Source organism: Symphalangus syndactylus, chromosome 12 (genome assembly GCF_028878055.3).
Source record: "Symphalangus syndactylus isolate Jambi chromosome 12, NHGRI_mSymSyn1-v2.1_pri, whole genome shotgun sequence".
NCBI lineage: Eukaryota > Metazoa > Chordata > Mammalia > Primates > Hylobatidae > Symphalangus > Symphalangus syndactylus.
In genome coordinates, this window is record NC_072441.2 from 95,596,868 (window position 1) to 95,621,294 (window position 24,427).

At 44.0% G+C, this 24,427-nt stretch overlaps 1 long non-coding RNA gene and 1 pseudogene across 1 annotated transcript in view; one reads left to right on the plus strand and one right to left on the minus strand.

The window, feature by feature from the left end:
* Positions 1-2,983: 2,983 nt before the first annotated feature.
* LOC134733996 (uncharacterized) overlaps positions 2,984-24,427 on the minus strand; it is a 45,722-nt gene continuing 24,278 nt past the window's right edge. Inside the window, exon 4 of the long non-coding RNA XR_010117444.1 lies at positions 2,984-3,048. This is a non-coding gene — a long non-coding RNA (uncharacterized lncRNA). The remainder of the gene's footprint in view (positions 3,049-24,427) is intronic.
* LOC134734037 (small ribosomal subunit protein uS13-like) lies at positions 9,405-9,860 on the plus strand (annotated as a pseudogene).

A 24,427-nucleotide genomic window follows, 5' to 3' on the forward strand; every position in this document is an offset into this window, starting at 1 on the left:
TATTAAGTTGTTCCCTTATTGAGGCTAGCTAGTTGCCTCGAATTTCCTTTGAAGGAAGATTTTCCTTTATTTTCATGCTCAGGGGAAGACGGGTACAGGCTCCTAAAAGGGGTTCCTGTTCTGTCTTATCTTGCATGAGCTAGAGGGATAGTTCAAGGTTTGCACTGAGCCTTCTCTACTGTGATACTTCTCATTCTGCAGGCCAATGAACCAATGTAAGGTTTCTGCCAATCCTCAAGTATGTCCATTTCAAATTACACATTTGGGGATTAGGACCATGACCACTGGGTGAGTCTGTGGACCCCAGGGGACCAAGTGTGAGCTCCACCTAGGCCAGGACCATTTATTACCTGGTGCCCATTCACCCCTCCTCTAATAGATGGCTCTCATAATGTCTTAGGTTTCCAGGTATCAGTATTAACTTGGACTCTGTGTCCTCAAACTATTTGGGTACCATGCTTTCCCAGTACATAATTACCTAAGTAAATAGTTCTTGGTATTTTGGGGGGAAGACTAGGGGAATCGTTGCCATTTATACTTGCTATGGTTTTACAAGTCCTTCCCAGGGATTTAGACTCTCCTTCAATCAATGGGTGCTAGGTCAGAAAACTGGCTCAGGTCTGGAAACTAAAAAAGAGATTTTAAGTTTTTACTGTGGTGGCTACTTTTAGTCTCCTAATCATCTACTCTTGATTTCTTTTGGTTGTATAGATTGAGCAAGACCCTGTTGACTGTCTGTCTTACCTCCAGGGACATCATGTTCTAGTTGCTGCTTCAATAGCTCTCAGGTCAGGGCCTCCTGGGCTTCCACTTCAGCTTTGCTTTCCATGACAATAATTGCACCCACTTTTCTTCTGGTATTTAAGTGTCACCTGACTCTATTATTTTGGAATTCTGTCATTTCCTTCTACTATCAGAGAGCCCAGTTCTGCAATAGGATCTCCCCACCTTGCCTTAGCTTGCAGAAGACTATCACCACTAAGCTTCTCAGAGATTCTGATGCCTTCTTACCAGTGCATTTCTTATTGATTTTATCAACAGTGTGTCCTCCAGGGATTCCCACCAAACATCATAGAGTGAGTTTCCCAGTTTTGCTAATTATATCCACTGTAGTAGGCCTACTTCTCAGGGTTTCTATCCCTCTTCCACCATCTGCCACAGCAATTCTGGCACTTCTACTTCACTTTGTCCAAGCTTCTAAGGGCCATCCTAGAAACATGTTAGCTTCACCTCCTTAAATAGGGTATTAAATCTGTATTGCAGAAGAGTGCTGCCATACTGATAAACTGTCCCCTAACCAACTTTATGTCCCATGCCCCTTGATCCAGTACCCTTAGAATCTAGTCATTTATGTATTCTCCCAGCTCCTGCCAGTGCATATTGGCATGTATGCATATGCATATAAGTCCGGTAGCTCCTGCTGGCTATAATCCCTTTCCTCTCTTAGCAGGCCCAGCACAGTTGGGTTACATTGTGACATATTTCTGATTATTGGTCAGGAGGGGAGTTGAGAACATATCCTTGAGGAGTGTGCATGTTGTCTGGCAAGGCAAAGGACTTTGCATTGGCTTAAACCAAGGTGTGTTCTTTAGGGGTGGTGGTGGACGTCAGAGTACCATCTTTTAACAGGAAGGAGTGGGTTGTTTCTGCAGGCCCAGAGGATATAGGAGAATCTGGGGATTCCAGAGTTTCTAATACATTAACACAGTTTTGATAGCAATAGGAGTCAGCCAAATGCTGAGGCAGATATGGGTGGGTCCCTGGTGAAACCCCACCTTCAAGTCAAAAACAGCTTGAAGGCTGAAAAACTAGATTGCTGGTCCCAGATGAAACCCGTGACCCAGAGTGAGAACTTCTGTTCCTGTTTGCTCACCCTTTCCCTATTGATTCTTTCTGAATAATACTTTTTAACCAATTGAATGTTGCCTTTTCCAATACTACCTATGGCCTGCCCCTCCCCTGTTCTGAGTCCATAAAAATCCCCGGACCCACCTACGCAAGGAGGAGAAAACCACCTGACTATGGGAGTGAGGGACCATCCCCTGTGTCCCCTCTCCACTGAGAGCTGTTCCGTCGCTCAGTAAAATTCTTCTCTGTCCTCCTCACTCTTCAATGTGCAGCATATCCTCATTCTTCTTGGGTGTGGTACAAGAGCTTGAGAATCACCAAACGCAGGTACAAGCTATAACACAGGCAAGCTGAGGCACATCAGCATGGCCAAGCAAGCCCTGGGCGGACAGCACTGGCTGGAGGTCCCAGGCTTGCAAAGTGACCAAGAAGAAAAATCCTACATCAGTTGTCCACATCCCATGTATTGCAGTTCCATTCCTTCATAATTAGGGCTCTGACCTTGGCAGAACTGGTCTGTGGGACTCAGAACTCAACCTTCTCTGGAACTCTGTGTTTCCATAATTAAATCCTAAATTCAGTTCTCAGGTTTTTCTGCACTCCAATGATAGGAGATCAGGGTATCTTTTTATGCTTCTGAGGATGTCCTCTGGAATTCTGACTTAGCCTGTAAGAGGTGATTAATTACCCTCAACCTTTTACTGTCTTGCCCCAAAGAATAGATTATTTCCTAACAACAACTATCTAGTTCTATTGTCTTTATAATGACTATTGCCCTGTATCTCTCAAATGCCTGATACAGTACTTGCCAGTAAGTCCTATTCTACCAGCCATCCTTCCATGTACACCATGGTGGAGTTTTAATAGTTGCAGCAGTACAGTGGGTCTGAGGCCATTTGTGCACCCCCAACCACCAGTGGCAGGTTCTCCTGGCTGGCTGGCCAGTGGATGATTCCACCCTCAAATCTCAATTTACAAACAGTCTTCATTTTTGGACGAATCCCCACACTGCCACAGGTCGGGTTTCCTGGGCATCAGACTCTGAGATGGAGACCAGGTGCAAGAGGTGCACGGTGACACATGCCTGTAATCCCAGCTTGGGAGGCTGAGGCAGAAGAATTGCTTGAATCTGGGAGGCAGAGGTTGCAGTGAGCTGAGATCATGCCATTACACTCCAGCCTGGGTACCAAGAGCGAAATTCTGTATCAAAAACAACAAAAACAACAAAAAAGAGGTTTACTGGGGAGTGCTTTTAAAATTAACCCCCAGGGGAAGGGAGGGAGCATGATGGGGCAACAAGAGAAGTTAAGCTGTGATGTAGTCACATCAAAAGTCTGAACCAATCTCACTGGTCCTATGGAGCTGAGATGGCTCATAGCCATCCTACACTGGGGCAAGGGGGCTAGATATTTATACACCCTGTCTTTACTACTTGTGTTCAACAGCTGAGGACAATCTCCAGAGAGGGCCTCAGCTACCAGCTGAGTGAATGAGGAAATAAGTCAACACTCTGAGTGAATGAGGAAATAAGTGACCCAGTCCTGAAAGGGGTTGGAAGTGGGTATCTGAGGGGCACACCACAGCATCCTCTCTGAGACAGTCTATGCAGAGCAGCTTAAGTCATTCTTGACCTAAAGCAGGATCCAAGTGCAGACTCAAAGCAGAACTCATACCTTGAGTGTGTGGTTCAAATGCCACTCAGTAAACATGTAGGATTCTTTCAAAACTCATGTATTGTTGGAGTTAGAAAGCCCTTAGAGGAGATTCTGTTTCAGACTCCGCTTGTTATGGATGAGAAATTTAGACACAGTTTGACCTAAACAGAGCTTTTGACTTCCAGTATTGCTCTTTCTGCTATGGCTTTCTGGTTTTGACTTTATAAAATTCTGAAAATCTTTCTCTTTGTATCTGCTGAAGGAGTCTAAATGGTGATACTTAATTTGGCAAAAAACCAATTACATCTTTGTTATTATCTCAGGATGCACAAGATGGAATGGTAATTGAACAGTGATCACTTCCACAAAAGAACGTTATCAGTGATGGTCCGGGCACAGTGGCTCACGCCTGTAATCCCAGCACTTTGGGAGGCCAAGGTGATCGGATTGCCTGAGCTCAGGAGTTCGCGACCAGCCTGGGCAGCACAGTGGAACCCTGTCTCTACTAAAATAAAAAAAAATTAGCTGGGCATGGCGGAATGTGCCTGTAGCCTCAGCTACTTGAGAGGCTGAGGCAGGATAATTGCTTGAACTCAGGAGGCGGAGGTTGCAGTGGGCCGAGATTGTGCCACTGCACTCCAGCCTGGGTGACAGAGCAAGACTCCGTCTCAAAAAAAAGAAAGTTATCAGTGATGGATATAAAGTATCATTTTATGTAATAATCATAAAGCATTAAATTATCCTCAATTGTTAAGCTGGGTGATATGTACATGGGACTTTAGGGCTTATTGTGTTATTTTATATGCAATTTTATATGTTTAAATTTTTCCTTAATAAAAACTTGACAAAATTATTTAGCCCTTGTTTGTTTGTTTTAAAGAGATAGGGTCTCACTATGTTGCCCAGGCAGATCGTGAACTCCCGGGCTGAAGCAATCTCCTAACTTGTCCTCCGAAAGTACTGGGATTAGAGGCGTGGGCCACTGTGCCCAGTCTCCCTTGTTTTCCTATAAATACATGATGCCTAGTCTATACATTGAAAGAAATTTATTTCCTCTAAATATAAATGATTTAACAGTCATTTATGTAGAACTTACTCTGGGCTTAAACACTGTGCTAAGTTCCAAAGAAAGAAACAAAGATGAATTAGACAGGTTAATCAATTTTTTGCAAGTGAAATAAAACCTGACATTTGTAGTCCTAAATAAGTGGGGTTTCATTTTCTTGAACTCTAAGAAGTCTGGAGAAATATAGTCCAGAGATAGTGTAGTGCCTTAATGACATCATCAAAGACCTAGGTCCTCCTTTTCCCCCGGGTATTTCTGGGAGTCACTGGGAGTCATCAGATAAGGTTGCCAGATAAAATACAGGACACACAGTTAAATTTGAATTTCAGGTAAATAACAAATAATTCCTCTTAGCATGACTGTATCCCGTGCAATATTTGGGATATATGTATACTAAACTTTTTTTGATATTCATCTGGAATTCAACATTAACTGAGTGTCCTGGGTTGTTTTGTTTTGTTGCTTTGTTTCTTTTTTTGAGACGGAATCTCACTCTGTTGCCTAGGCTGGAGTGCAGTAGTGGATCTCAACTCACTGAAACCTCTGCCTCCCGGGTTCAAGAGATTCCCTTTCCTCACCCTCCCAAGTAGCTGGGACTACAGGTGTGCACCACCATACCCAGCTAATTTTTTTTATATTTTCAGTAGAAATGGGGTTTCACCACGTTAGCCAAGCTGGTCTTGAACTCCTGACGTCAGGTGATCTGCCCACCTCAACCTCCCAAAGTGCTGGGATTACAGGCCTGAGCCACCGCGCCTGGCCTTGTGTTTTTATTTGTTAAATCTTGCAATGCTCCCTTTAGGGAGCAGCTCACATGTGTTCATGACAAATACTATCAGTTACTCCCTCAGCCCATGTTTTCTAGAAAAACTGAGCAGAGGCAAGCCTCACATGCTACAGCTTATCGTAAATCCCAGGGCGGGGGCAAGACAGGGAAGGAAGGAAAGCAAATGCAAGGTGGCACTTGGATTAGCAGCCCACAGCTTCCAAGGAAAGAGAGCAGCTGCTCAGCTGTGCAGAATGTTGTCTAGACGGGCCCTGTAGAAACCCATGCCTTGGAAATGTCCCTCTTGGTGAAAAAGGAGATGGCTATATCTGCCAGGTCTTTCACCTTCTGTCATTGTTAAGATTCACTACACAGGGTGTTGATTCCCCTACTCTTCTGGTTGAGTTATGTGGCTACTCTATGCAGTTGATAGGGAGGCCAGATCCCATGTCCTCCAATGTGGCCTTCACCTGAGCCCAGAAGTGTGAGAGGAGCCACAGCAGCTGTGGGTCTAGTCAGGAAAAATCTAGACACCTGTGCTGTCCCCATAAGCATTATAGAAACCATGTAGAAGCAGGATCTCTCCAGGGGGCGGCTGAGGCTGCTGGCACTATGAGGAGATGAAGTGATGATGACTGCAGCAGCAAGCACACTGGCAGCCACAGCCCTGGGGCGAGGAGACTGGCGTATGCATCACATGGACCATGTTCTCACCTCCTCCTGCTAGAGCTTCCTCTGCCGGGGATCTCCTCCAGACACTACTGCCCTTGCAAGATATCACTACTTCTGCTAGCCTCTTCACATGCATCTGCAGAGGCCACTGTGGCAGACCCCACAATTCCTGGCATGGGGCTTCTGCCACCTTCTGTGCCACTGGAGCCCATAAATGCTATGGTAGAAAAGGAAGGTGGCCTCTCTTTTCCTGAATTTGTTTCATACTCTTTTAGGTGGTTACCTATGGGGACATTTTCTGAATCAAGTGTCAGCAAAATCACACTCAAACTGACCGTGGCAAAAAATAAGTAAGTAACCAAAAGGAAGATACTATTTATGTTATTGAAGACATTTCTTAGAAGATGACATACAAATGGCCAATGGGTATTTGAGAAATGCTCGACATCACTAATCATCAGGAAAATGCAAATCAAAACCACGATGAGATATCATATGACCCCAGTTAGAATAGCTATTATCAAAAAGTCAAAAAAATGCTGCTGAGAATATGGAGAAAGGGGAACACACACTGTTGGTGGGAATGTAAGTCAGTACATCTATTACAGGAAACAATATGGAGATTCCTTAAGAAGCTAAAAATAGAATTACCGTATGATCCAGCAATTCCCCTGCTGGGTATATCTTCGAAAGAAAGGAAATTAATATATCAAAGAGACATCTGCACTCCCATGTTTATTGGAGCACTATTCATAATATCAAAGATGTGGAATCAACCTAATTGTCCATCAGTGGGAGAATGGATAAAGCAAATATGGCATATATACACAGTGGAATACTACTTGGCCATGGAAAATAATGAAATCCTGTCATTTACAGCAACATGGATGGAACCGGAGATCATTATGTTAAGTAAAATAAGCCAGGCACAGAAAGACAAATATCACATGTTCTCATGCATATGTGGGAACTAAAAAAGTGGACCTCATGGACATAGAAAGTAGAATGGTGGCTACCAGAAGCTGGGAAAGGAAGTGGGAGGAAGGTCAAGAGAAGTTGGTTAATGGGTACAGAGATACAGTTAGATAGAAGGAATAAGGTCTAGTATTATATAGTGTAATGGGAAGTTATAGTTAATTTTTTTTTTTTTTTGAGACGGAGTCTTGCTCTGTCACCCAGGCTGGAGTGCAGTGGCGTGATCTCGGCTCACTGCAACCTCCGCCTCCTGGGTTCAAGTGATTCTCCCACCTCAGCCTCCCAAGTAGCTGGGACTACTAATTTTTGTATTTTTAGTAGAAATGGGGTTTCACCATGTTGGCCAGGCTGGTCTCGAACTCCTGACCTCAGGTGATCTGCCCTCCTTGGCCTCCCAAAGGGCTGGGATTACAGGCATGAGCCACCATGCCTGGCCTATAGTTAATAATTTATTGTGTATTTCAAAATATCTAGAAGAGAAGAATTTTAATGTTCCCAACACAAAGAAAAGAAAAATGTTTGATGTGATGGATATCCAGTTACCCTGATTTGATCCTTACACATTGTATACATGTATCAAAATATCTTATATACCCCAAAATATGTACAACTAATATAGATAATTAAAAAATAAAAATAAAAAAGTATAGTGTTAAAAAAAAATCCCAAGAGGAGCTTTATGTTCAGATGTGGCTGGGCTCAGAGCTCGAGTGATGTCTTCTGGGTTCTTTCTAACTCTTTGCTCTGCCCTTCCCTCTGTTGCCAGTATTCTTAGGCTCTAGGCAGGGGCAAACCATCATAACCTAACGGCCTCCAAGGTAGTACAAGGAAAGCCTCTCTTCTGGGAGTTCTGCGGAGGAGTCTTGGGTTTCTTCTCATCAGACCAACTCAGGCGAGGAGCCCACTCCTAAGCCAGGGAATGAACTATGCTCACTGCCCAAGGCTGAGTCATGTGTTGCACCCCAACAACATGACTAGGAGAGGGCAGAGAAGTCAGGGAGTGTTGCTGCACCAAGGGAGAGGATGCTGGGAGACAAACAAAGAAATATTGGCCACAGATTGGCCACAAACAAAGGACTGCTCGTGCCTCCACTCCTCAGAGAGTTTTAATGTATACCCCCCTTCTCTATAGGACCAAGCTGTAAGTTCCTGGGGACTGTTCCTGGGGCAGACTAACAGAAGAAAGCAATCTTAGTCAAAATCTTCCCTCTCCAACAACTAAGCCTGCTTACTGAGTCAGGCTCATGAGCTCCCCACCACCAATCAAGCTGTCGACGTGGAATCAAGCAATGTACTTTCGGGTGCATTTGCTCCCAAAAGGTGTGGTCAGTATCTCACGCAGAAAGATTATTTGGCCTTGTGTTCCGGGAGAAACCACTCTGATCTTTGCTGATCCCAGGCTCCTCTGTGATCGGGTACAGGAAATCAGAACCCTCAAATAACAGGCTTGATACGGTTTGGCTGTGTCCCCACCCAAATCTCATCTTGAATTGTAGCTCCCAGAATTCCCTTGTGTCTTGGGAAGAACCTGGTGGGAGGTGATTGAATTATGGGGGCAGGTCTTTCCTGCACTGTTCTCATGATAGTGAATGAGTCTCACAAGATCTGATGGTTTTAAAAATGGGGAGTTTCGCTGCACAAGCTCTCTCTTTGCCTGCCACCATCCACGTAAGATGTAACTTGCTCCTCCTTGCCTTCCACCATGATTTTGAGGCCTCTGCAGCCATGTGGAACTGTAAGTACATTAAACCTCTTTTGTTTTGTAAATTGCCCAGTCTCGGGTATTTTTTTTTTTCTTTGAGATGGAGGCTTGCTCTGTCACCCATGCTGGAGTGCAGTGGCGCCATCTCCGCTCACTGCAAGCTCTGCCTCCTGGGCTCACGCCTTTCTCCTGCCTCAGCCTCCCAAGTAGCTGGGACTACAGGTGACCTCCACCACACCTGGCTAATTTTTTGTGTTTTTAGTAGAGATGTGGTTTCAGCATGTTGGCCAGCCTGGTCTTGAATTCCTGACCTCAGGTGATCCGCCTGTCTTGGCCTCCCAAAATGCTGGGATTACAGGCACGAGCTACTCCACCCGGACAAGGACACATTCTTATGTTGATTCTGACAGACTTCCCCACAAGGTGTTTCACATATAAGTCATGAACTGGGGCTGGGTTCAAAACCCACATGCTTCTGGAAGGGAATATTGATCCAAAACACTAGATCTGTCAAGTATGAAAAGCAACCAAAAAAAAAAAAAAAGGATGTGATGTGTCCTTTATTTAAAAATATTTTTTCCTCAGCCTTTGCCTTTGAGCCTGTGGATAGGACAGGTTATAAGTCGGACCTGTGCTGACTTAATCCTGATGCTTGGTCATTCAAAGCACTGACATGGCTCTTCCACAGGAGGCCTGTGCACTGCCACTCATGCTGCCACCATGTCTTGAGTGATCACTGAGAAGTTCCAGCCATGTTTTGTGAGTACTCAACACCAACATCAATGTGTAGCAGAAAATAGCCCTTGCCATCACTGCCATTAAGGGTGTGGGCTGAAGTTATGCTCATGTGGAGTTGAAAAAGCAGACATCGACTTCCCCAAGAGGGCAGGAGAATTCACTGAGGATGAGGTGGAACTCCCTGAGGATCACCATGATGCAGAATCCACGCCAGTACAAGAACCCAGACTAGTTCCTGAACAGAAAGAAGGATGTAAAGGATGGAAACTATAGCTAGGTCCTGGTCTGGACAACAAGCTCTGTGAAGACCTGGAGCAACTGAAGAAGATTCAGGCCCATAGAAGGCTGTGCCACTTCTGGGACCTTTGTGTCTGAGGCCAGCATGCCAAGACCACTGGCTGCCATAGCTACACTGTGAGTGGATTCAGGAAGAAGTAAGTTTGTAGCCTTGTCTGTATATATACTTAAAAAAATAAAAATAAAATAAAGTCCTAGTATCACCTTAAAGTTTAGGATAAGGTCACTATGAAAAGATCCCAAGCCACACTACGAATTATACAAATGAGAGCACTATTTATATACAGTAGATGGACAGAAATGACAAAGTCTGACTAAAACAAATGTCAATAATGTATTATACGTGACTGTGGGAATGTAAATTGGTTTAGCCACTGTGAAAAACAATTTGTCAGGCTGGGCACAGTGGCTCACACCTGTAATCCCAGCACTTTGGGAGGCCGAGGTGGGCGGATCACTTGAGGTCAGGAGTTCAAGACCAGCCTGGCCAACATGCTGAAGTCCTGTCTCTACTAAAAATACAAAAAATTAGCTGGGCATGGTGGCAGGCGCCTGTAATCTCAGCTACTCAGAAGGTTGAGGCAGGAGAATCACTTGGACCCGGGAGGTGGAGGTTGCAGTGAGCCAAGATTATGCCACTGCACTCCAGCCCGGGCAACAGTGTGAGACTCTGTCTCAAGAAAAACAAAAAGAAAAGAAAAAAAAGAAAAATAATTTGTCATTATCTTCTATAGTTAGACACATATCCTCCACCCACCTCTCCTTTCATCATGGACATAATACCCTAGAGAAACTGTTGCTTATGTACGCCCACCAAGAAACATGTTTAGGGCAGTAATTTTTTTTTTTTTTTTTTTTTTGAGACGGAGTCTCGCTCTGTCGCCCAGGCTGGAGTGCAGTGGCGCAATCTCGGCTCACTGCAAGCTCCGCCTCCTGAGTTCATGCCATTCTCCTGCCTCAGCCTCTCTGAGTAGCTGGTACTACAGGCGCCCGCCACCACGCCCGGCTAATTTTTTGTATTTTTAGTAGAGACGGGGTTTCACCTTGGTCTCGATATCCTGACCTCGTGATCCGCCTGCCTCGGCCTCCCAAAGTGCTGGGATTACAAGCGTGAGCCACCGCGCCCGGCCCTAGGGCAGTAATTTTTATATAATCAAAACTAAACAGAACAGAACCTGCCCAAATTCCATCAACAGGAGAATAGATAAATAACTTGTGAAATCCTTACCCAGTGGAATATTATACAACAGTGAAAAACTCTATCTCTAGCTGGGCACAGTTGCATGTGCCTGTAGTCTCAGCAACTCAGGAGGCTGAGGTGGGAGGATCACTTGAGTCCAGGAGTTTGAGGCTGCAGTGAGCTATGATCACACCACTGGACTCCAGCCTGGGTGACAGAGCAAGACCCTGTCTCAAAAAAAGAAAAAGAAAAGGAAAGAAAAAAAATGTCTTCACCAGCTACCTGTATCGACATGAATGCATCTTGGAAATATAATGTAGTGGGAAAAAGAAAGTCAAGTTGCAGAAGGCAATCCACCATATAATCCCTTTTTTGAAGCTCAGAAAAGAAGTAAGATTAATATATAGTTTGTACACATATACATCTGTAGTGAAACTATTTTTTAAAAAGCCAAATTAATTAAAATGTAAAAGTAGGATAGTATGACCTCTCATGGGGAGGTGGAGGGCTGAAAGGAGAAGCACACAGGTGGTTTAGATGGTACTGGTCATAAATTGGTTTATAAATTGGGCGGTGGATGCACAGGTTTCATTATGTTATTATGCTTCATAAACATATAAGTTACACATTTGCTTTGCATCCATCAAACATTACAACATGAAGAAAATTCCTTAAGTCATGTGGGAAAAAAGCAAGTGTAGTCATATTTACATTCCAATATAAACCAAAGAATCATTTGTGAGAATGCTTTGTGATCTCTCAAGCCCCTTTCACTTTTTAACATTTGTAATCTTTGACACCCACTGCATCCCTTCTTGCAATGAATGACTGTAAAATGCCACACTAATACGGAACAAAGAAGAATAGAAGCCAGGATAAGCATGGAGTCCTGATAGATTAGGTAACAATTTGGAGTAGGAGACATAAATCTTGTTTGGAAAGAAACACTCAAAATGTTAACCAAGGCAGCACTTGAGGTAGGATTGGAGGAAGGAGGCGTTTCAACAGGAAGACGCTTCACTTTTTACTCTTCTGTGCTGCTTGGGTTTGTTACAATAAGGGTACGTTACACATGTAAAAATTTCATAACAGTAGAAATGGAAAAAAGCAGAGGGATTTTGACCCCACACCTTTTCAGTGTGTATCTCATGAATTGCTTTTGCTTTCAGGTAAGGAGGAAGCATGTGCATTTGCTATTGAAATCAGAAAGACTTTTTCTGAGAGAGGTGACATGGCTTTGACGTTGCCTACGACATTTTATCATAGTATCCCGTCTAGCTTCAATAGACAATTGCTTTTGTCTCCTAATCTATGTCCACAAACGGCTATGGTAGAGACTGGTAGACCCATTTCCCCCCTTTTTCTTTTGTAATCAACCTCCATATTTAGCTGGGCATGTGGCCATCCAAAATAAAGATTACATTTCCAAACACCCTCTTACCCCCGACTCCTCATAGCTAGGTATGGCCATGAGACTAAGTTCTGGTCAATGACATGTATGCACACATCCTGAATACAAAACCGGAAAATGTCTTTAAAAGGAGGGAGTACATCCACTTTTTTTGCCCTTCTTATTTCCTGCAATCTGCAATGTGGAACTGTAGCAGGAGCTCCAGCAGCCATCTTGGGTGTGATGTCTTCAGCATGTAGAAGCCACATGCTGAAGATCAGGGCAATGGAGGGAGCCTAGGTCCCTGCCATTGGACAGCAGGATACCTACTCAGCACTCAGCGCTGCCAGCCTATGAAACTCATTTCCTTTCTTTTTTTTTTTTTTTTTTTTTTTTTTTTTGAAACAGGCCTTTGCTCTGTCACCCAGGCTGGAATGCAGTGGTATTATCTTGGCTTACTGCAACCCCTGCCTCCCGGGCTCAAGCAATCCTCCCACCTCACTCTCCCAAGTAGCTGAGACTACAGGTTTGTGCCACCATGCCTGGCCAATTTTTGTATTTTTTGTAGAGATGCAGTTTCACTAAGTTGCCTGGGGTGGTCTCAAACTCCCGGGCTCAAGTGATCCTCCTGACTCAGCCTCCCAAAATGCTGGAATTACACGATGAAATGAGAAACCCATTTCTATGAGAAAGAACATCTATGATGTTCTTAGGTCACTGTATTTTTTCTGTCATATGCAGCTAAACCTAATCCAAACTGATCTAATGGCTTTAGTTTATCTACTCTAAAGTCAAAAAATTTGGCAGACATCCTTTAACATAAATTAGCTTTAGCAGCAATTCTATACAGCAGGTCAAAACATTCATTTACTCAGGGACCACAATTCCAAACTAATTTGTCCTAGAGGGTTTACCAGGAAACTACTGTTAAAATAAAATCCTTAGGCAAATTAAATTTAACAGAGTTCAATTCAGCAAAGAACGATTTATGAATCGGGCAGCCTCCCAAGCCAGAGTAGGCTCTGAGACTCCAGCACTGACATGTGATGGAAGATTTATAGACAGAAAAAGGAAAGTGCTCTATAAAAAACTGAAGTGAGGGACAAAACAGCCAGATGGGTTACAGCTCAGTGTTCGCCTTATTTGAACACGATTGGAACAGTTGGCCACCTTTGATTGGCCAAAACTTGGTGATTAGCACAAGAGTAGGCTACAGTCTGTTTACAAGTCCATTTAGGTTATAGTTCATGATATATAGAGAAATCTTTAGGTCGAACTTAAGATATTTATATGTAAGGAGGCAGCTTTAAGCTAAAGTTGTTTTAACTCTATATTTTAAAATTAAGTTAAGGTGTTTTACTGAGAGACGTTTGTCCAAGTGAGCAACCTTGAGCATCTGCTTTGAATTTTTTCCCCAGCTAGAGTTATCATAGACCTGCTTAAGGCAGTGTCCTGTCCCAGTTGTTTCTTGAGTAATTGTTTAAAATGCAGATTCATTGGCCTACTCTAGAACAATGGAATCAAAAATCCATAGAGAGATTCTTGGGACTCTGCATTTTTAACAAATATCCTAGTACGGCCTGTGCACAATAACATTCGAGAACTGATGCCTCTCTCTTTCTCTCATAAGCTAAAGGAGCCAAACTGTTCTTTGAAAGAGACTTTGGCTTCCGTTTTTGGGTACCCCCTTAATCTACCTTCTGCTGCTTCTTTTGAGATGTTACAACTTCACACTCTGCCATGTTCAGTTTTATCAAAAGCCCAGTTAGGAGAAATAATATCTGTGGTGGATTTCCTAAGAACATGCAGTCCATTCATATTGGGTTTTATTTTAAGCTATTCTAAATTGTACCCTTGAAATGTATCTGAATATCAAAGAATTGCCTACTGGAATTGTATTATTTGGCCTTTTGTTTGCTTTTGTTTTTATTGAATTGTACCCCAGAGTTACAATATCAACTTACTTCAAACACAGTTATAAGAAAGAACAGGAGGAAATGTGTTACTATCGCTCTTGTAGGGCTGTGTTGAGATGTCTCCCTCTATAAAACAGTACTTTCCTTATGAGCACCCATAAGAGAATGTGTCAAGTCTCAATATCAGAAAGCATAATACTTCCAAAGAGCAACTGGTTTCTTTTAATCTAATGGAGATGATAAAAACAATTATTAATTATTTTTCCCTTTTGCTTTGGTTTCTGAGAGTTTTCACAATGAAATGTCTTGTGACCTACCTAGAGCAAATATATAGGACTCTATGTTATACATTACTTTGCACTGGTCTTACCCATGACCTTTTTATTATTTTCCTTCATCATATCCCTTAAGAGTATATTGTATGATTATTTACTGTATGTGTTTTAATGAATGATTGCTAATCCTTTGTGGAGAGAGCAGGGAGGGGAGGATAGATGGAGAGGAACCTAGATCTTTTAAATCCAAGTCTGGTTTTCTCTTGGTTATATCATAGGGCTTCCATCTCTGCACATCTACACTCACCCCAACACACACTCAAAAAAGAAGAGGCAAAGTTTTAAAACCACATAAATGAGCAAAATAAAAATGCCATGATTTCTAAGTAAACATAACTGTTTCTTTTCTTTTTTTTTTTTTTTTTTTTTTTTGAGACGGAGTCTCGCTGTGTCGCCCAGGCTGGAGTGCAGTGGCGCGATCTTGGCTCACTGCAAGCTCCACCTCCCGAGTTCATGCCATTCTCCTGCCTCAGCCTCCTGAGTAGCTGGGACTACAGGCACCCGCCACCATGCCTGGCTAATTTTTTTTGTATTTTTTTAGTAGAGATGGGGTCTGTGTTAGCCAGGATGATCTCGATCTCCTGACATCGTGATCCACCCCCCTCGGCCTCCCAAAGTATTGGGATTACAGGCATGAGCCACTGTGCCTGGCCAACACAACTATTTCTAAAAGTTGATAGGAAGAGTAGAGAGAGGAAGGAAAAAAAGCAAATGAAGGGAAAATAATAAAAGACATGAAAAAGAAAGTATAAAAGAAAAAACAAACGTAAAGAAGTAAGGATGATTTTCTGATTATTATTGTTATTATTACATACATTTTCCTCATCATATCCCTTGAAACAAAAGTTTTAGACTTTCCAGGCTAGCACAGGACATCAGCTCCCCTCAGCATTCATGAGAGTATAGTCATCTCTGGGTATCCATGGGGGATTGATTCCAGGATTCCCAGCAGATACCAAAATCCATGGATGCGTATATTAGTCTGATTTCACGCTGCTGATAAAGACACACTCGAGACTGGGGAGAAAAAGATGTTTAATTGGACTTACAGTTCCACACGGCTAGGGAGTTTGAAATCATGGCGGAGGGTGACAGGCATTTCTTACATGGTGGCGGCAAGAGAGAAGAGGAAGAAGCAAAAGCAGAAACCCCTGATAAACCCATCAGATCCATGAGACGTATTCACTATCATGAGAACAGCACAGGAAAGACCAGCCTCCATGATTCAATTACCTCCCCCTGGTTCCCTCCCACAACATGTGGGAATTCTGAGAGACACAATTCAAATTGAGATTTGGGTGGGGACACAGCCAAACCATATCATTCTGCACCTGGCCCCTCCAAATCTCATGTCCTCACATTTGAAAACCAATCATGCCTTCCCAACAGTCTCCAAAAGTCATAACTCATTTCAGCGTTAACCCAAAAGTCCACAGTTGAAAGTGTCATTTGAGACAAGGCAAGTCTCTTCCACCTATGAGCCTGTAAAATCAAAAGCAAGCTAGTTACTTCCTAGATACAATAGGGGTACAGGTATTAGGTAAATACAGCCATTCCAAATGGGAGAAATTGGGCAAAATAAAGGGATTACAGGGCCCATGCAAGTCTGAAACCCAGTGGGGCAGTCAAATTCTAAAGCTCCAAAATGCTCTCCTTTGACTCCAGGTCTCACAACCAGGTCACGCTGACGCAAGAGGTGGGTTCCCATGGTCTTGGGCAGCTTTGCCCCTGTGACAGCGTCCCTTCTGGCTGCTTTCACAGGCTGGTGTTGAGTGTCTGCGGTTTTTCCACACACATGGTGCAAGCTGTCAGTCATCTACCATTCTGGGGCCTGGAGGACAGTGGCCCTCTTCTCACAGCTCCACTAAGCAGTGCCCCAGTAGGGACTCTATTTGAGGGCTCCGGCCCCACATTTCCCTTCTGCACTACTCTAGCAGAGGCTCTCCATGAGGGCCCTGCCCCTGCAGCAAACTTTTTCCTGGGCATCCAGGCATTTCCATACATCTTCTGAAATCTAGGCGAAGGTTCCAAAACCTCAGTTCTTGACTTCTGTGCACCTGTAGACTCAATACCACATGGAAGCTGCCAAGGCTTGGGGCTTCCACCCTCTGAAGCCACAGCCTGAACTCTATGTTGGTCCCTTTCAGCCATGGCTGGAGCAGCTGGGACACAGGGAACCAAGTCCCTAGGCTGCACACAGCACGGGGAACCTGGGCTTGGCCCACAAAACCACTTTCTCCTCCTGGGCCTCTGGCCCTGTGATGGGAGGGGCTGCAGTGAAGACCTCTGACATGTCTTGGAGACATTTTTCCCATGGTCTTGGGGATTAACGTTAGGCTCTTGCTACTTATGCAAATTTCTGCAGCTGGCTTAAATTTCTCCTCAGAAAATGGGTTTTCCTTTTCTATTGCATAGTCAGGCTGCAAATTTTCTGTACTTTTATGCTCTGTTTCCCTTTAAAAACTGAATGCCTTTAACAGCACCCAAGTCACCCCTTGAATGCTTTGCTGCTTAGAAATTTCTGCCACCAGATACCCTAAATCATCTCTCTCAAGTTCAAATTTCCACAAATCTCTAGGGCAGAGGTAAAATGCCACCAGTCTGTTTGCTAAAACATGCAAGAGTCACCTTTGCTCTGGTTCCCAAAAAGTTCCTCATCTCCATCTGAGACCACCTCAGCCTGGATTTTATTTTTCATATTGCTATCAGCATTTTGGGCAAAGCCATTCAACAAGTCTCTAGGAAGTTTCAAGCCTTCCCACATTTTCCTGGCTTCTTCTGAGCCCTCCAAACTGTTTCAACCTCTGCCTGTTACCCAGTTCCAAAGTTGCTTCCACATTTTCCACATTTGCTGAGTATCTTTTCAGCAACGCCCCACTCTACTGGTACCAATTTACTGTATTAGTCCATTTTCACGCTGCTGATGAAGACATACTCAAAACTAGGAAGAAAAAGAGGTTTAATGGACTTACAGTTCCACATGGCTGGGGAGGCCTCAGAATCATGGCAGAGGGCAAAAGGCGCTTTTTACATGGCGGCAGCAAGAGAGAAGAGGAAGAAGCAAAAGCAGAAACCCCTAATAAACCCATCAGATCTTATGAAACTTATTCACTATCACGAGAATAGCATGAGAAAGACCAGCCCCCATGATTCAATTACCTCCTCCTGGTTCCCTCCCACAACATGTAGGAATTCTGGGAGATAGAATTCAAGTTGAGATTTGGGTGGGGACATAGCCAAACCATATCAATGCCCAAGTCCCTTATATAAAATGGCATCGTATTTGCATGTAATGTACACATATCCTCCCAAATACTTTAAATCACATCTAGATTACCTAATGCAATGCCTACACATCACTTCGTTTGCTTGGATTCAATATAGTACTCAGTGCATGCAAATTCAAGTTTTGCTTTTTGAAACTTTGTGGAATTTTTTTTTCACACATTTTTGATCCGCAGTTGGTTGAATCCACAGATGCACAACTCACAGAATACCAACTATTCCAAGATTACTTCCCTTTAGTTTCTCCTGCAGGTCCTGGTACTTAGTAATTTGCCTCTGGGTGGAGTTCTGCAGATTTAGCAATTTTTCATCATCTCTTCCCAGCATGCTTCAAAGACATAGAAAGCAATAGTGAAAACAAATGAAAGAAGCAAAAACAAAAGTGTTTCATGGTTTTAAGATTGTTTAAAATGTGCCTTTCTCCAGACTTCAAAGGTGCGTTGTGCTCCTGACACATGAGGGCAGTATTTCTGTAGTTTGTCATATTCATGGTACAGAAATTCTTGTGGGAAGCTAGGTCTGCAGAACCACGGCTAGGAACATGCAGAGAAAAATGATTTGCTATGTGTTCTGGGCTCACCAAGTTTTCCAAGTGTGACATGTCCTAATGTACCCTATGAACAATGCCAGGACTCTCGGGGCTGCAAGCTGGCCTTCTGACCACAGGGCTGCTAGCTGGAACATCCTTGAAATGAGGATGACCTCATCTCATTTATCTCTGCAGGGATAGAACTAGTGTATTAAAACACCAGCTTCGGAGACTGACTGAGAATGAAAGATGAATGACCTAGAGCAAGCTGCTTAACCTTTTCTTGCTCTAATGATGGAGGTATTGCTGAGCACAGTGGCTCACGCCTGTAATCCCAACACTTTGAGGGGCCAAGGTGGGCAGATTGCTTGAGCTCAGGAGTTTGAGACCAACCTGGGTAACATGGTGAAACACCGTCTCTACAAAAAAATATAAAAATTAGCTGGGCATGGTGGCACATATCTGTACTCCCAGCTACTTGGGAGGCTGAGGTGGGAGGGTCAACTGAGCCTGGGAGGTCAAGGCTGCAGTGAGCTATGACTGCATTACTGTACTCTAGCCTGGGTGACAGAGTAAGACCCTGTCTCAAAAAAGAAAAGTAAATAAATAAAAATGGAGGTATTACCTCACAGATCTGTGAGGAGGACTAAGTGGGGGTAATCTATCTAAAGCGCCTGACACTTAGTAGGAACTCAATAAGGAGACACTAATAGTGTTTGTTACTTAGCAGTGCTGATGTATAGTGATGCTCAGGACAAGTTTAAGCAAGTGAATGAATGAATAGGGTGTGTAGAATCACACAGATTTTACCAAACTGAAGAAAACTAACACTTTCGAACTTTTTTAGTGTTGAATCACTTCGGGACAAAGTGATCAGCCAGTGTGCTGTAAGCCCTCTAAACTTGTGTTAGCCTTCTTCATTCCTTAACTGAACCCATGAGAATGCTGAAGTCAGAGGAAAAAAGGGATGTGCCCCAGGCTTCAGAGCTGTTTAGGGAATTGGGATGAGACCCAAGGTCTCCTGAGGCCTAGCACAAAGCTTAACCCATAGGGACCTGCCTGGCTGGGCTGCGAGTTGAGGGGTTAACAGACTGATCCTAGAAAACAAATAGGCTTTTGGCTTGGTTTACCTGTGCTTGCTAGGCTTACTGTTACCCAGCAGTGACCCCATCTGAGTGTGGAAAGAGCTGAACCACAAAGAGCATCCCAGCTTGCCCCAGGGCAGCCACCCAGGGTTGACCTCTAATCTGAAGACATCTTTGGGGAGAGCTCTCACACACTTCCCCAGATATACTTCTATGTGCTTCTGTGTGTGTCACAAGAGGCCTTGGGTCACCTCCTTCCTTTGCGCAATGAGATCAAAAGAGCAGTTTCTGCTTCTGCTGTTGCTTCTTTCCTGTTACCACTTTCTTTGACTTTTCGGGGACTGTTGAATTCTTAGGACACAGCCCTGCTCTGGCCCTGGTGGGCTTCCTCTATTAGAAGGCTCCCCAGGGCTTCCTGACTGGAGCAGATGGCCCTCCCTTTCCCGGGTGAAACAGGCTGACCGGGGCGGGCCAGCTCCTCTGCCTTTGATCTGCAGGTGGGAGGCAATAAAAGGCACTTTCCACGTGCCTGCTATAACCATATTTTCCAAATTCAAAAGCAGGACTCAGGAGTCTTTCTCAGCCTACTCTGGTTTGAGAGGCTGCCTGTAAACATAAATAAATTAAATAACTAAGAGCAGGACTTTACCCGCCCCATACATATGTCCTTCTAAGGACTTTGAGACAAAAGATGGGAAATTGGACCATGCCAGGAAACCCAGGATGGATGGCTGCCATACACATGCCTCATGGAAAATTCTCTCCTCTGGGGGATGTCTGCCGGAAGTGCCATCTGCTTTTGCCACAGATTCATGGCTGTGAGTGTGGCTCAGGCACTAACCACAGCAGACCCTTGGTTAACTCCTGCTGTGGTTCTGCCAGGAAGCCAGGCATGAACAGTCGTGTCCAGGAAATCTTTTCCCTGATTTCACTAGCTTGTTTTATCTGCATGACAACCTTACTCCCAGGAAGGCTTTGCAAGACACTTTCAACTTCAGCTCTTGGAATGAATAAATACAGCTATGATTTTTTTTAAAAATATCAATCCAACAATTTCGGTATGTCCAATAAATACTATAATGACCTGTTTCACATGTCAGGAACTCTGCTGTGCACTGTCAGAGATAAAATGGTGGAAAATGCCATTCTCTTTAACCCTTTTGAGGCCCTGCTGGTATGAAATTGTGTTAGTGCTCAAGGGAAGGTACAATGGCTGAACACATGGTTTCCACCTTTTCACACTCAACTACAGTACGGATTAATCACGGTATCATAGGAGGGAGCCAGACTTGGCATCAGATCCTGGATTCAAATCTTGCCTCCTTCACTTGATGACTGTCTGGTACTGAACAAGGTACTCTTTCAACGTCTTACACCTCATCTACCAAGAAGGAGGTCATAATTCCTGCTGGCAGTGAGGTCGGGTGAGGAATAAATGCTGGCAAACTGTTTATGAGCCTGAGGCATAACAGATGCGGAGAAAAGGTTTATTTCCTTCTTTCCTTAAGGAGCTTAGAGGCTAATGGATAACAACTGGTTCTGCTGTAACTAACACACACTGCCGACTGTCATACAATCTCAGCTAGGGGTGTGAAAGCATGCCGAGGTGGCCTTTTGAGATTTGTTGCATATGCTTGGGGAACAACGCTCAGATTATCATTGCTCAGGGCCGTTTCCTGGGCTTCTTCCTGCAGGACCTGTTTCGGGGCCCTCCACCCAAATCCACTCCGGGAGGAGTAAGTTTCGGGGCCTTTATTACCCACTTGTGGTTAGAGATCAGAAGTGGGCAGTGGCGGTGAGTTGGCAGTGACTTGCACCCACGGGAAGGATGGAAGCCCACAAGAGTGGCAGGGCTCTGGGGAGAGAGGCAGGCTAACCAGTAGAAGTGAACAGGATGTGCTAAAGTATTCCCTTGAGAGTGGAAATACAATATAGAAGACTTGGATATGTGGTTTTCACCCTAAACCAAGCTGAGGAACCAGCACCAAATGCTTAACAAACACACAGACAAAAACAAAAACCCCCCTCTGGGTGGCCCAATGCTGTAGCACTTCACTTTTCATGGGACCTTGCAGCTTACGTGCAGTGTTCAAAGATACGAGTTTATTTGGGCCTCCCAATATCCGAGTTTGGTAGGCAGGCTAATTTCATCACTTCATTGTACAGAGGAAAAATCTGGGATTCAGAGAATTCACACAACTTGCCAAGATCACATCTAAGTGGCAGAGTTGTGGCTCTAAGCCACATAATCCGGATTTTTTTTTTTCTTTTTTGAGACGAAGTCTCGCTCTGTCGCCCAGGCTTTAGTGCAGTGGTGCAATCTCAGCTCACTGCAAGCTCCGCCTCCCGGGTTCAAGCAATTCTCCCATCTCAGCCTCCCAAGTAGCTGGGATTACAGGCACCTGCCATCATACCCGGCTAATTTTTGTAGTTTTAGTAGAGACAAGGTTTCACCATGTTGGCCAGGCTGGTCTTGAACTCCTGACCTCAGGTGATCCACCTGCCTTGGCCTCCCAAAGTGCTGGGATTACAGGTATGAGCCACCACGCCTGGCCCAGACTTCTTAAAGAAAACATAAATGGCCTATCAATTCATGTAAGAGTGTCCCAAAATTATTATAGTAGTGGCTCCTGTACGTTCTCTCCAATTTTTTTCTCTTTTTCTATAACAACAGAAGTTTTTTTACTGTGTACATGGAAACTCAGATAAAGACTCTATTTCCCAACTTCCCTCGCAGCTACAATTGTTCATGTCATTGTTTGGGACAACATGAGATATAAGTAGAGGCGATATATGCAATCCTCAAGGCCAGACTCTTAAAAAGAAGTTGCATGTTCTCCTCCATCTTGATGGTAGGGATGCAAGACGTGATGATAGGAGCTGAGGAAGCCGTTTTGTTGTGTACCAGCTCTGAACCACTCACCTGGAATTTTATGTGAGAGAGATAAACTGAAGTTTAAGCCATTATATTTTGGGTTTATTTGTTACAGAAGCCTAACATGTACTCTAACTAACATGAGTATATGGATCTGATAATAGTCCTTAGGAAAGAAGACTGTGGAACAACCATGAAAAAAGAATAGGAGTTAAAGCCTGCAGGACATGTTACCAGTATGCTCTGCCCTTGCAGAGTCTCCTGAATTCTGTTCCCTGTGTTGGGCCTCATCCTTAGGCACACAGAGGGTGTCCCCTCAAATTCTTATTTCATCAAAATTGATCCAACAATTGCCCTTTCTCTCAAATTGATTTCAGATGGCATGACTCAAAGAGCACCAGACTTAAGGTCAGAAGGCCTGAAGTCTAATTCCGGCTCGGTTTTTCCTGCCGTTCACAGTTATTTAATCTCTGTGAGCTTAGCTTTCCTCATCTATAAACTGAAGATGATGGTATCTGCCTCCAGGATTATTGTAACAATTGGCTTAGCTCAATGCTTGGCACAAAACAGACACTTCATACTCTCCCTCCTGCCCAGCCCCTCTGCCTTGCCCCATGCAGAACAGCCATGTGTCAAATGAGTACAGTACAGACTCCCATCATCTCTTATCTCACCAGCCCACCAAGGAAAAACACACTGGGAAATGTATCCAAGGACTCATCAGCGCATACCACAGGACTTAGGCTTTGGTGAGCAGAGAATGGAGGCCCAGAGTAATGTTGGCAGAATCTAAGAGTCTTTTTAAAGGGAGGGGCAGATCAGTGAAACCCGGAGCAAAAGAGCCTTGCAGCATTTGGGAAACACAACAGCGGGCTCCATTATGTGGATGAAGTGCTGAGATCATGATCAGAGCCTCTGGGCTCTTGGCCTGACCTTTCGGGTCAGAGGTACCTCGACAAGACTGGCTGGTTGGTTCAAGTTCAGGGTGTCACAGTTCTGGTGGCTCCAGTCTCCACTGAGAAACCTGGGAAAATCTTTCTGCTGGACAGCCCAGGGGCTGACATCAACCTGAACTGCTACCAAGTATCAGGAGAAGCTTTCTTAGCAAGTCAGGAACAATGAGACATTGTGCAAGCAGGTAGATCACAGTCTGTGTCCAAATCCCACAAGAAGAATTCTTAAGTATCTGCTTTCAGCCCCTGGAGAGAGGTGTTTTTCATCTGGGGTCCTAAACTCGTCAACCACAACCTCTGGCCACGTTCTTGGCCCTCACCAGTCCCCATGTATCTCCTCTCTGGTAGGGGGACCCCAAATACATATATGGCTCCACTACCAGGGGGCCTGCGGGATTCCTGGAGGCTGAACTCCAATTCCCACTTTTCCATCCTTATCAGAAGCCTGACTGTCCTGTCCCTCTCATCCTAATCTAATCCAGTCAAGTTCAGGGTTTGCCAGCACACCAGGGCCTTCTCCTCTCCATCCAGACAGTGATTGAGGCTCAGAGCTGGTAGAGTATGAGTCAGATCAGACCAGCGCCAGCACAGCTCTCCTTCCTGTATTGGTATTTCCCAGAGTGTACGTGCAAGTTTTAGATAATATGGGAATAAAAATTTATTGTAGCCCTGTGTTTATTGTAATAGGTATAAAAAATCAGTAGCCCATTGTAGTGGTGATTTCATGGATATCATTACTTAGTGTAATGCAAAATTTTAAAAGTAAATTAATTTAATATAGATCTAAAACTTTCTGAAAAAAATCATGGTATGGATGGCCCATGACACCAAAACAAAAATGGTGCTGGGAAAATGCTCTGCGCTATGCTGATTCTCTGGTTGAAAATGAGAAATATGATTTTTCAATTGACCCAAATACTCCTTCCAGCTGATAAGTACAGTCTCTTTTGAGGAAGATTATTTACCTGTGAAGTCACATTAAGATAGCAATAGATTAAACAGATCAGATTTGCATTTTAGAGAGGTGATTCTGAAATAGAGTTGCCAGATAAAATACAGAACACTCAATTCAGTTTGAACTTCAGATTGATTATTGCATGGTGATATGGTTTGAATCTGTCACCACTCAAATCTAATGTTGAATTATAATCCCCAGTGTT